The following is a 14,463-nucleotide window of genomic DNA, read 5'->3' on the forward strand; positions in this document are numbered from 1 at the left end:
CGGAGCTCTTTTTCATATCCGTGAATTTGAAATTCACATACTCTTTTCGAATCCATGTAGTTATTTCAAGGTCGTGTAATTTTTTTTAAAGTAAACATACTTTCTTCAAATATGTGAACTATTTAATATTTGTGTACTTATTTCAAGTTGAGATATTTTTTAAAATCAAGATATTTTTTTCTAATTTGCATAAAAAAAAATCTAAATCCGTGTACTTATTTCAAGCCCGCATAAAATTTTCAATCCATGAACTTTTTTAAAATTCACGTATTCAAGTTGAGATAATTTTTTCAAATCAAGATATTTTCTCTAATTTGCGTAAAAAAATCTAAATCCGCGTACTTTTTTCAAGCCCGCATAAAATTTTCAAATTCATGAACCCTTTCCAAAAAATATACGCGGCTACGAAAATTACATGAATTTCTAAAAAGTACATGGATTAAAAAAAGTACATGAACTTGAGAAAAGTATGCAGAATTGAAAAAAATACACTAATTTCTAAAATATTCACGTCTATGATAAAAGTACCCGAATTTAAAAAGATTAAGCGGACCTGGGAAAAGTATGGGAATCCGAGTCAGCATGGTTAAAACCCTTTCCGTCATGCATCCTCTTTGTCCCCTCTAACTAATGATGCCTTTGCGGTTGAAAAACACGAGAATCTTTCCTTGTGAAAGAAGCAGCTGCGGCGGTGTGTGCTATATGTATATTATCGCATGTCTGATGATTTAACTAGAGCGGGGTGCTTTACAAAAAGAAGTGCAGATTTGCGAGGAAAGAAAGGTGCATATGGATGATGTTTGTCCATCATTCCATTGTTCCTCGTTGTTGTCAGAGTCCTTGAGTAAACAATCTGGGCGACGGCGACGGCTAGGCGAGTCAATCATGTGACCTACAAGAAAGGATGGTTACAGGAAATAGAAGCAAAAGAAAAAAAAGATTGGGGCGAGAGAGGCTCGAACTCTCGACCTCAGGATCACTCGCATAATTTAGCTATGAGACCTACGCGCTAGCCAACTGCGCCACCGCCCCCTTGTCTTAGTATATCAAATCTAACCCTATTTAAACTGTGTCTATCTTGTCTGTGTTGTAATTAACGTAATGCACACTTTTGTTTATGAAAAAAAACGAGTAAAAATTACATGTCCCTAGACCACCTAATGACCGCCATCGATGAAGAAATGCATAGATTAGAAGGATCAAACATGTAAACACATGACCACTGGCGAACGAAGACCGTATCCACGTGGATCCACCGAAGACAAAATACGACATAATCCTGCAAGATCCGTTGCAGACAAAACCTCCACACGCCCTCCAAGGACACAAGAAGCAGCGCCGGAATGAGGGCTAGGGAGGGAGAACCTTATTCCGTCTAAAGACAATCACGCCGTCTCGTCTCTCTGAGCAGGACACAAACCCTAACAAAACTCAGAAAGACATTAGAAAACAAAGCTCTCCTATTGACAAAGGCCGGGATCCACTGGGCCTCCATGGCCCTAAGGCCACAAAGAACGAGGCAGACCGACGGCGACACCCACAGGAGGCACAGGAAACCCGAGAGCTGGTGGTGGCTAGGTTGAGGAGGCGGACACTTCCTATGGACGATGTAACTATTATATGATATAATAAAGCTAGTCATATCTAGCCATGATGGCCTTCCATAAAAAAATGTGTTGCCCTGTTAGCAAACAACATCCACCGGAACATGTTTTATCTTATAACAAAATTCTTCTAAAAAATCTCCATGTCAGAAAAAGTGATAAGCAACGTGAAAGTCTCGCTCTTGTATTGTAAGATGGTGGGATGCTACAACAATAAGCAGGTCCGTTTAAGCATTGTTTTTTGTTATTTTAATCAATCCACCTAGCAAACTATAATTATTGTAATAAATTATCTTCTAGTTGGATGAATGAACCACAGACTCTCTAGTCAGCAAGCTCATGGACGATGTAACTATTATATGATATAAACAAAGCTATATTTAGCCATGATGGCTTTCCCTTAAAAACCACTTGCCCAGCTAACAAAGAAAACCGGCGAAAAAAACACTATCAGTCTACAGTGGCAAGGTTAATCCAAAGTCAAACACACACTACAAGAACAAGAAGTGACAAACATCGACACCACCAGGATGACACATCAAAATCATAGCTAACCAACAATGAAAATGACACCCATAGTTGTGGCACTAAATCCCAAACTGCTGCTAACTACCCAAGATAGGGACGCTTGATTGTATAGCACTGATCTTCCCTCACCATCTTCAGAGTGTGTCCAGTAAGCTAGCGCCGCCATGGCTGAAACCAATGTCTCTCCTCAGGCGACGATGTTGTTAAACATGTTAATGTGGAGGCGTCAAGGGTTCATGTCTTGCGCCTCACACCTGAATATCTAGGGATATAGATCTCCTGTCCTGTTACAACTCTCTCTATCCCGATCTCCTCTCTCTCTCTTGTATTCTGTCCGGTTACAACAACAGACTTCCTTGTACTTCACGTTTACAATCTATATAAACATCGCGGTCTCCCAATCAGGGGGTTGAGACACTTCATTATGGCTTTCATGGTATACATAGCAGGTTTCTTCCACCACGCTTAGCCTTTCCTCATCGATCTCCCAAAACCCATCTTGCTCTGGTCTCTTCCGGCCTCAACTACAACGTCTCCGAGCCGCTCACCCGGACGAACTATGTCCTCTGGCGAGCCCAGGCGTGATCCCAGATAAAGGGCGCCGGTCTGTACGGCTACATCGACCAAACCACGGTAGAACCTCCCAAGATCATCACCACCAAGGACAAGGATGGCAAGGATCAGGTGATCACCAACCCTGCCTATGCCCCCTGGTTAATTCAAGATCAACAGATGGTCGCATATCTTCTTCGAAATCTCTCCAAGGAGGTGTTGGTTCAATTTGCATCGATGGAAACATCACATGCGATTTGGACGGCCCTGAGCAACATGTTCTGCGTTGTATCGCTCTCCTGCATCAACAGCATTCGGGCCTCGGTCACCAACGCCTAGAAGGGCAACTAGCCGACGGCAGTCTACTTCGGGCACATGTGTGCTCTCTCTGATGAGCTTGCGGTGGTAGGCAAACCGATCAGGGAGGATGAGCTGGCGTCGTTCATCCTCGCGGGGCTTGACATGGAGTATCAGCCCATCATCTCCGCCTTGGATGCACATACTGATCCAGTCACTGTCGAGAACCTCTTCGCCATGGTAGCCAATTTCGACGAGCGCGTCGAGATGTTCTTTGGGACATGCGCCGACAACTTCAAGTCCTCCGCCATCCTTGCTTCTCGCGACAACTAGGGATCCAACAAGGGTTCCCGTGGTCAGCAGAAGGGTGGCAGCGGTGGTGGATCTCGTCCAGGTAGCAGCGGTGGCAGCTACAACAACGGCGGCGATGACGACTATAACAATTCTGGCTACTACCCTAGCGGCTACAACAACAACAATGGTGGCGGCGGCCACTACGGTGGTGGTGGTGGCGGTGGCCATTATCATCAGGGAAACAACGGCGGCGGCTAGCCTCATCGACGCAACAACAGTGGGCGCAACAACTTTCAGGGGTATGAAGGGTATGAAGGTCGTTGTCAAATTTGCAAAAAAAAAACTAACCATCTCGCCAAAGATTGTGATTGGTGTTATGCTGATGACACATTCCAAAAGAAAAAAGTTGCTGTTGTAGCTGATGCATCGTATGGTGTCTATACCAATTGGTACTTAGACATGGGTGCAACAAATCACATCACCGGAGAACTCGACAAGGTGACGATGCAAGAAAAATACATTGGCCACGATCAAATTTACACTGCGGCAAACGGTGTAGGTATGAAGATTAGTCATATTCGTCAATCAATTATCAAAACTCCACATAAAAATCTAGTTCTGAAAGATATCTTGCATGTACCCAATGCTTCCAAAACTCTTCTTTCCGTCCATCGTATTACTCTTGATAATAATGTATTCCTTGAGTTTCACCCGTTCTTATTTTTGATCAAGGATCAGGCCACGAAGAGAGTTCTCCATAGGGGTACATGTGTCCAAGGACTCTATGAGCTGCTTCCTCAATATTGTCAGTTCAACAAACAAGTCTATGGTGACATCAAGCTTTCTGCTGAAGGGTGGCACAGTCGTTTAGGTCATCCCTCGTTTTGCTACTGTACATCAAATTTTTAGTAAAAATAAACTCCCAATTGTTGGTGAGAAAAATTTAGAAACTATTTTTGATTCTTGTCAAAGAGCAAAAAGTCATCAGTTGCCTTATCCTATTTCTACTAGTGTGTCTACCCAGCCATTGCAACTTATTTTCTCTGATGTTTGGGGTCCGGCACCCACCTCCATTGGTAGACACTCTTACATGTGAGTTTTATTGATGATTATAGCAAATACACCTGGATATATCTTCTTAAAAAATGCTCTGACACGTTCCAAGTTTTTTGTAACTTTCAAGCACTTGTTGAATGAAAGTTTGATCGCAAAATCCTTACCATGCAATCAGACTGGGATGGTGAATATGAGAAGCTTAATTCTTTTTTTGAAAGATAGGAATTTCTCATCACGTGTCTTGCCCGCATGCTCACCGGCAAAATGGCTCTGCTGAACGGAAACATCGACACTTGTTGAAGTAGGTCTTGCCCTCCTAGCTTCTGCCTCTATGCCTTTAAAATTTTGGGACGAAGCGTTTCTCACTACAGTACATCTTATCAATATGTAGCCTAGTCGTACTATTACCAATGAAACCCACACTGAACGTCTTCTTCATGTCACACCAGATTATAATACACTTCATATTTTCGGGTGTGCCTGTTGGCCAAACCTTCGTCCCTACAACTCTCAAAAACTTATGTTTCGATCTCAACAGTGTGTCTTTCTTGGTATAGTGCACAACATAAAGGTGTCAAGTGTCTTGATGTGCCCATCGGTCGTGTGTACATGTCCCGTGATGTTGTGTTTGATGAAACTCAATTCCCGTTTGCCAAACTTCATCCAAATGTCGGAGCCCTTCTTCGGAAGGAAATACTTCTCCTCTCATCTCATCTATCTGGTATTGCTCCTGTGGAAATTGATGATTGTACTGACGTAAATTTGACTAATTCTTCGAATCTGTCATTTGAGTCTGCTGCTACAGGTGAAGCATGTGCTGAAATTGTCACAATGGAGCCGCTGCAATCTTCTTTGGGATCTGGGCTTCCAGTCATGCCAGGGTCGACATGATATGTGCCGGGATCCGCTCCTTCATCCCATCCTGCGCCCGCGCCTGCTCCGCCCCAATCTCGTGCCAGCTCGCATCGGTCTACGCCTGGGTCCGACACCGCGGGCGCGCTCCACCAACCAACATGGTTCCCGGCTGAACCTCGGGTCTACTTTTTCGTTAAAAAAAACCTCGGGTCTACACCCGGCGGGCCCCCTCTCTGGCAACCGCAGCAGGCGCGCGCTCCCAGCTGGATTCCATCCCGCCCAGATCCTCTGTGGCCATCCCGTCTTCTCCTATGGTTCAACAGGCCGTAGAAGATCATGTGTCTGGTTCCTCGGGATCGCCAGCCTCGATAGGCGGAGATTGGCGATTCTACTGATGCTGTTGCGTCTGGATATTCTGTGCCAACACATGTTGTTGCTACACTACCTGGTACACGTCTTCGTGCAGGTGTGATTCAACCTACAAATTATAAAGATAAATTTGTTTTGGCTGCTTCCACAGGAGAACCCCCACACATAAAAGGAAGCTCTTGCTAATCCTAGTTGGAAAAAGGCTATGGAGGATGAATATCATGCTCTTCAGAAGAATAACACGTGGCATTTAGTTCCCTCACGGCAAGGTAAAAATGTGATTGACTACAAGTGGGTGTTTGGGATCAAAAGAAGGTCTGATGGCACGATTGATCATTATAAAGTCAGGCTTGTTGCAAAAGGTTTTAAACAGAGGTATGACATAGATTATGAGGATACTTTCAATCCTGTTGTTAATGCTGCTACCATTCGTCTTGTTCTATCCATTGATGTGTCAAGAGGGTGGAGTCTTAGACAGCTAGACATGCAGAATGCGTTTCTTCATGGTGTTCTAATAGAGGAAGTGTACATGAAGCAACCTCCTGGGTTTGAGGAAAAAAACATACCGTCTCACATATGCATGCTTGACAGATCACTCTATGGACTGAAGCAAGCCCCCAAAGCATGGTACTCTAGGTTGAGTACAAAACTGTAACAACTTGGTTTCACTCCTTCAAAATCTGACACATCACTGTTTATTTACAGTAAGTCAAACACTTCAGTTTTTGTGCTTCTCTATGTTGATGACATTATTGTCACAAGCTCATCTAATGAAGCCAGGGGCGGAGGCGGGATTGGAGCTTAAACAGAGCCGAACATGGTGATTCTCGCTTAGAAGGGGCCAAGAAAGCTAATTTTATCTAAACATCATGTCTAAACTAGCCTTAAGTACAAAATCATTTGTATTGTTCAAAGCCATAGGGGGAGCCAGGGCCCCTGTTGGTCCCCCCTAGCTCTGCCACTGAATTAAGCGGTGAGAGCTCTCTTGTCAGATTTGAACTCACAATTTGCTCTTGAGGATCTTGGTGACTTGCATTTTTTTCCTTGGCATTGAGGTCAAGAGAAACAAAGAAGGTGGTCTTCATCTTTCTCAGGAAAAGTATGCTACAGATCTTTTGAGGAGAGTTGGGTTGCAGGGTTGCAAACCTTCCCCAACACCTTTGTCTAGTTCATAGAAACTTACACTTGCTGAAGGAGAACTCTTGAATCAAGAGGATGCACTACTAGGAAAAGGGCTATAGATAGGACTGATTCTAATGGCGCACCAGGTAAGTAGTGCGCCACTACTATATACTAATGGCGCACCGGTTGCTCGTGCGTCATTAGTGTGGAAGACACTAATGGCGCATCGTGCTCACGGTGCGCCACTACTATTGATTTTTCTTTTTCCATTTTTCCATACAAACTAATGGCGCAGGGAAGGCAAAGTGCGCCATTACTAGTTAGAACTAGTAATGGCGCACGACCAAGACAGTGCGCCATTAGTATATAATTTATTTTTTTTACTTTTTTGCAAACCTACTAATGGCGCACTATGCCAAAGCCCAGTCGTGTTTATACTCGAAGCCAAATCCAAGACCGCGGGCGCAAACGTCACCGCAAAAAATGAGCCATGGGTACTGGCTTCCCAAGTGGACCAATGCTTCTTCATTACCGACCCGCCAAAGCCCAGTCGTGAGGAGAGTCAAAACGAAGATCATCGGAATGGATGGAGTAGCCAATGAGCAAGACTTCGACAAGTACGGCGACCCGAAGATCGAACATGACGACGACGATGAAGTAGCAGCACACACCACAAGAAGAAGCAGGACCACCCTACCTAAAGGACGTCTGTTCCACAGAAGAACTCCATTTGCGAAAAAGAAGGGCAAGAAGATTGTGAACAGATAGCTAGCTAAGATCGATTGTATTTAAATCGTAGTCTTCATTTCTCGATTGTATTTCATGAGCACTTTTTGATATCATGAATATTTTTAAATTTCATGGGCACTTTTTGAATTCATGAGGACACTTGATCTTGATCCCCCTCCATCTCGATCTCGATTCCCCCTCCATCTCGATCTCGATCCCCGCACCCTCCCCCGCTCCACCGCCGCCGCCGATGATATTTTCAAGTAAGAAATTTGAACATATTTTTTAAAAAATTATTACTATTTCTATAAAAAAAATATTACTGTTATGATTTAAACAAGTTTGAACATATTTAAACACGAATAAATATAAAAAACAGCATTTAAAATACATAAAATAAATATTGGGGAGCCTGGGAATCAAACCCAGGACCTCCTGGTGTGTGTGCTGCGTGCTGACCAGTCAGGCTAGTGGGTGGGTTCTGTTGTAGATAGGGTTAGGTTGTAGATATGGTTAGTGGGCTAGATTAAAACAAAATTCTAATGGCGCACCCAGGGGTGGTGCGCCATTAGAATAGTCATACTTATGGCGCACGACTGGACGGTGCGCCATTAGAACCCTCCCCCTAGCTATCCTCTCTCCCTCTCGCCAGATCCCCTTCGACCCTCTCTCCCTCGCCACCAGATCCACCCGCGCGCTACCCCGACCCACGCCGCCGCCGCCCCAGCGCCTCCATCTCCGTCGCCGCCCCCAGTCATCCCCTGCCCTGCCCCCCATCACCGTCCACTCCCAATCCACCCCCTCCCTCGCCTTCACCGCACCCACCCACCCCCTCCTTCGCCTTCCCAGCCCTCGAGCTCCACCATACGAGGCAACAGGCAAGGCGGCGGGCAGAATCTGCTTCAACACCGGGCCGGCGAGCCGCGGAACCAGGGCGCGACGGCGCTCGACCCATCCACTCCCCCCCCCCTCCACCTCTTCTTCCTCGGGTCGCCGCTGTCTTCCTCAACTTTGGCCACCTCTGTTGCTACTAAGCTGTCGCAGGGCCTCCTTGCGCCTCCCCGGTGAGCTCCGCCTCCTCTCCCCTCTTCCTTCTCGCGTGCCAAGAAATGCATAGCAATTATTTGCTTCACTTAGTCATTGATGGTCATTCAGTATGAAATTACAACCTGCAGGTATTGGTTGGAATGTGTAACTACAATTTACAGGGGAAATGTTTGCAGTTAAGTTATGTGGTTGGAAAGATCATGTGTCATTAGAAACTTGGAAGCTAAAAACATTGCAATCCTCACCATAAGGATGATTATATCTTCCATGCCTGAATAGCTCTGCCTAAATAATAAATAGATAAAGGTAAAACTAAACCATGCTCAGCGATGAGTGATGTCAACTGACAACCAAAGCAAACTTGTTCATCATTACAAAAAGTTAAAAAAAACTTGTTCAACATAACAAAAGCAAACTTGTTCAACCACATAACTACAAACTGAGACACAGTAGTAGGGGTCATCCCAATACCACAAACAACTCAATATCCCCAGTAGTAGGGGTCATCCCAATGATCCTCCGCCTCTTGCCAGAGCTCCAAACCTTCTTTGGTGATTTCGATTTTCTTCCATGCCTCGTAGGTGACGTACGCATCTTTCGCGGCGTACTCGATGAGCTTGTTTGGCAGTGGGCTGTCCCCCCATAGTAGGTGGTCCGATTTCCTGTCGATCTTCTGCTTCATTTCCTTGTAGGATGGGTGGATGAGGCTGCCTGCAAACTCAGCCAAAGACTGCCACTTCTTTACATTGTTTGGAACTCTCCATTTGCGCTGCAAGTCGACGTACTTGTCGGGGTTGATCTCTAAACCAGACAACTTCAGCTTCTCCTTGTCGCCTCCAATGCAGAAGCCAACAAAGGTGTACAACTTCTTCTCCTGCAGGAGCGGGCGGAGTTCCTTGGGCCTGCATCAAATTAATCTGGTGCATCAAATTCATCTACTTCAAAAACTTCAGAAACTACAGAATTAAAATGGGTTCAGTTGAAGCAAAATTCAGTTAAAATAGCATCTTCAGTTCTGACCAAAATTCAGTTAGAACAGTATGATCACAACAACTACTAAATGATCACAACAACTACAAGACAACATTCTGTATGATCAAAACAGCAAGCATAACATCTCAATGATGTATTTTTTTTGCAATCTTTTGCATTACAAGATAACATTCATAACAGCTACTAAATGATCACAAAAACTTCTAGACAACATTTTGTATGATCACCAAAAAACTACTAATTAGACAGAAACTTCATAACTTCAGAACTAGTATTGCATCTACTTCAGAACTTTAGAACTATTGCATCTACTTCAGAAACTTCAGAAACTACTAATTAGAACGAAACTTCAGAACTACAGAAACTTCAGAACTTCAGAACTAGTATTGCATCTACTTCAGAACTTCATAACTATTGCATCTACTTCAGAAACTACTAATTAGACAGAAACTTCAGAACTGGATGTTTTTACCATTTGGTTGCCGCGGTGATGTGGTATACCAGGACGAGATCCTCCACGCATAACTGCAGAACTGCAGCAATTTGCGGAGGTTTGTCTTCCCTGGTATACTCGACATCAACACCGATATTCCGAGGAAGCATGCCGCCGAGCCTCCTCCTCATCTTGCGGATCATATTGTCGGCTTCGTCTGGATTGCTGGTGCATACGACATCCAGCGGCTCCTTCAGGTGGATATCAACCTTGAGCGGCACGGTGTAGTCCCGCTTCTGCTCGGGGACCGGAACGTCGTCGTCGACCACCAGCGGCTCCTTGCCAGACGCCTCACCACGGTGATGCTTGGCAGACGGAGGGGAGTTGCTCCACGATGCCTCCGCCATTCTCTTGGCAGACGGAGGGGAGTTGCTCCACGATTCCTCCGCCATTGCCCTCCTGGCCAGCGATGGTGGAGGCAGAGGGGAGTTGCTTGATGCTAGAGGCAGAGGGAGGTAGAGGGAGGAAGATGGAGTGGCAATGGAATGAGGAGGGAGGCAGAGGGAGGAAGATGGAGCGGCAATGGAATAGGAGGGGAGTTACCTGGATGTGGGAAGAAACCCCCTCTGTGTCGTGGGGAGTTGCCAGTGGAGGGGAGACGTGGGGAGTTGCCTCGAAAACTCAAACGTCCTGCCCTTTGGAGGGGAGACGTGGGCCCTCGAAAACTCTGGAGGGGAGACGTGGGCCCTCCTGTTTCTGAAACGTCCAGGAGGGGAGACGTGGTATTATAATGATCAAACCATGCTATATCTGATGAAACTGACAGAGACTGAAAACTACACCTATATCTGACGAAACTGAAGGTGTTCTTCAGCAGCTGATTAAAATTCAGTTAACAACAACATCAGTAAAATTCAGTTAATTAACTAAAGAAGAGAAGAGAGAAAGTAGAGAGCAAGAGGAGTACTTGCATTAACTGAAACGTTTTACTTTAAACTTGCATGCATTCTTTGCTTGTTTATATTCATTCTTGTAAACTGAACATGCTCATCTATCTATCTATCTATCTATCTACCTGCTTAAGTATGTATGTATGCATTGTATTTTTATTTCCTTTGGAAAGTAAAGTTTATTTCCTGGCTGGCTGGCATGATGGCTCATGGATCCCTCAGCTACAGCTACAGTTGGAGCTCAATCTGATCTCATCTGAAATGAATCTATAAATACAGAGTGTAGTTAGTTATAGAGTAGCAGAAATAGTTGCTGGATGCAGTTACTTGCATGGGCCTGGCTGATGAAGAAAAACTTTATATATATTCATACTGATGTTGACTCTATAAATCATACTTATTGGACATGTTTTATGTGTTGATCCATCAATTGATCACATTGAGAAAGACCATCGTGTCTCCGACCATTTTGCAAAGGTCATGTCTCCGACCATCGTGTCGTGATGAATTTGCAGGTACCCCGAGAGGCCCTTGAGTTTGTCGGAATGTTGATTAACTTCCATTCCGGCAAATTCGGGTACTCCATATGTCCTATTTTCAGCAAAGGTCATGCTGAAATTTTCCGTGAATTTTAGCATGACTTTGCTAAAAATAGGACATATGGGGTACTTGCGACTAATGCATGGGCCGGGGTATCTTAGTACTTAGTTAAGTAGGATCAACTGCCCCGCCATTCTTGCTGCATTAAACCATAGGTGGCAATAGAGCCAAGTGATTAGGCCCAACTTAGAATTCTCCTTAGCATCGATAAACCCTAGATGATAAACCCAACATAGGTGGCAATAGAGCCAAGTGATTAGTGCCAAGTGATTAGGCCCAACCTAGGGTGCCTCGGCATCGATAAACCCTAAATGATGAAAACTTAACTTGGCTGCCCCGGATGCCTCGGTGTCGATGAGAACCTAAATGATGTACGCTTAGGCTTTTAGGGTGCCTCGGCGTCGACAAACCCTAAATGATGAAAGCTTAGGCTTTTAGGGTGCCTCGGTGTCGACAAACCCTAAATGATGAGACCATGATCTTGTTCCTTGACAATAACCAACTTTTTGACCAAACTTTTTTCCTATTTAGAGCGAAACATGGCCCACAACGATGAGGCCGGTGGTTCGGGCGGCAAGCAATTCTGGGAGCTGTCCCAGGAGATGGAGGAACAACCTCACCGCTATGAGGACGCCGCGGAAGACACCGATCCTGATTACACAACCCCTAGTGGCGTCGGGGATGACACCACTGATGGTGCCGCCGAGGATGCCACCACTGATGATGGCGGCGCACACACAGATGGCAGCCAATCGAAGAAGCAAAGGAAGGACCGGCGTCCGAATGCGCTCCGCACCGTCAAGGAGGAATTCACTCAAGTACAAGGGTAAGGTTCCCGGAGTCTACGACGACTGGGAGGAGTGTCGGAGACAGGTTCACCGTTTCAGCGGTAACAGTTACAAAGGGTACACCACTAGGGCGGAGGCCGAATCTAGATATGCCCGCTATCTAGCGGGAGAGAGGAGGGAGCGTTGGAGGAACCGGATGAGGACCAGTTTGATCGCGATGATGCTCATCGTGATGACCACAACTCTCTTTTATGTGATGGTAGTTTAGATGATCGATATCGACTTGTAATGTGAAGACAAACTCGATACTCGCGGTCTTGAGACTTGTAATGTTTTATCTTTGTTCGGTCTTTTGAATTCGGAGACTAATATGATGAATTGTATTCGGAGACTAATCTTCTATTGTATTCGATGAATCTGATGTTGCTGTGTGCTGCTGTCTATATTCTGTCCAATAATATATTTTGTAACCTGTGCAAAAATCAGAAAAGCAAAAAAAAACACAATATTCATACTAATGGCGCATCAAGGCAGAGTGCGCCATTAGTATGCCAAAGGATACTAATGGCGCATCAAGGCAGAGTGCGCCATTAGTGTGACAAAGCACATGGTTACATATGGCCCCCCGGGAGGCACACTAATGGCGGATGGAGTTACATACTAATGGCGCACTGCCAGGTGCGCCATTAGTATACCAGATACTAATGGTGCACCAGTGGTGCGCCATTAGTAAAAAATTCTAATGGCGTGCTACTAATGGCGCACCGGTAGTGCGCCATTAGTAGGCAAAACCGGTGCGCCATTAGTAGGCCTTTTCCTAGTAGTGATGGCACCAAATACAGAAGTCTGGTGGGGCGCTTCAGTACTTGACTCTCACCAGGCCTGATATCTCCTTCGTAGTAAACAAGGTTTGTCAGTATCTTCATGCACCAACCACTGCTCATTGGACGACAGCCAAACCTATACTGAGATATGTGAAAAACACTCTAAGTGTTGGTATAACCTTCAGTAAGTCATCATCCACTCTTGTTAGTGCCTTTTCTGATTCTGATTGGGCAGGTTGCTTGGATGATAGAAGATTAACTGGTGGCTTTGCAGTGTTCTTTGGTCCCAACTTGATCTCTTGGTGTGCAAAGAAACATGCCATGGTTTCCAGATCTAGTACTAAGGCAGAATACAAAGCACTTGTCAATGCAATAGCTGAAATTATTTGGGTGAAGTCTATGCTTAAGGAACTTGGCCTATATAACACTCAGACACCTTGTCTTTGGTGTGACAATCTTGGTGCGACCTACTTGTCAGCTAATCATGTGTTTCATGCACGTACTAAACACATTGATATCGATTATCACTTTGTGAGGGAAACGGTTGCTAACAAGGAGTTAGACATTCGATTTGTTCACTTGGAGGATCAAGTTGCTGACGGGTTTACAAAGGCGCTGGCTACAAGGCCGTTTGAGGAGTTTAAGCGTAATTTAAACCTGCACAGTTCAGATTAAGGGACGGTGTTAAACATGTTAATGTGGAGGCGTCAAGGGTTCCTGTCTTGCGCCTCACACCTGAATGTCTAGGGATATAGATCTCCTGTCCTATTACAACTCTCTCTATCCCGATCTCCTTTCTCTCTCTCTCTCTTGTATTTTGTCCGGTTACAACAACGAACTGCCTTGTACTTCACGTTTACAATCTAATAGCAAAAAGGCTCGTGCGTTTTTCGGATTGAGAATTGAAAAAATGATCGTTTTTTGAATTTTTCGGATTTTGAAAATCATTCTTATTTCTCAAATTTTGTTCACAAACTCAAAAAATGTTTGAGTATATCAAAAAATGGTCAGAAGTTTCCAAATTTGTTCAGAATTTCCAAAAAAATCACAGTTTCAAAAAATGATCACTTTCTACAAAAGTTGTTTGCCTTTTTTGGATGAAGCTTGAAATTTCACTATTTGTTTGCATTGTTAAATAATATGTTCACAATTTTCAAAAACGTTCCTGTTTTCCAAATTTGTTCAAAACTTCAAAAAGTGTTAAGGATTTTAAAAAAGTTCTTCATGTCTTCAAAAATTGTTCAGATGTATGAAAATTGTTCCTGTTTTTGTGATTTTTGTTCACAAATGAAACAAATGCTTGAGAATTGAAAAATAATCATTTTTTGAATTTTTCGGATTTTGAACATCATTCCTGTTTCTCAAATTTTGTTCACAAACTCAGTAAATGTTTGAGTATATCAAAAAATGGTCAGAACTTTC

General features: G+C 44.4%; 1 non-coding gene across 1 annotated transcript; it reads right to left on the reverse strand.

Annotated features, from left to right (window-relative positions):
- Positions 1-941: 941 nt before the first annotated feature.
- Positions 942-1,032, reverse strand: TRNAM-CAU (transfer RNA methionine (anticodon CAU)). The gene is given in 2 exon segments: positions 942-977; positions 995-1,032. It is a non-coding gene; the product is annotated as a tRNA-Met (tRNA).
- Between the last annotated feature and the right edge of the window lie 13,431 nt (positions 1,033-14,463).

The sequence above is a fragment of the Triticum aestivum genome, chromosome 3B (assembly GCF_018294505.1).
Source record: "Triticum aestivum cultivar Chinese Spring chromosome 3B, IWGSC CS RefSeq v2.1, whole genome shotgun sequence".
Taxonomy (NCBI): Eukaryota; Viridiplantae; Streptophyta; class Magnoliopsida; order Poales; family Poaceae; genus Triticum; species Triticum aestivum.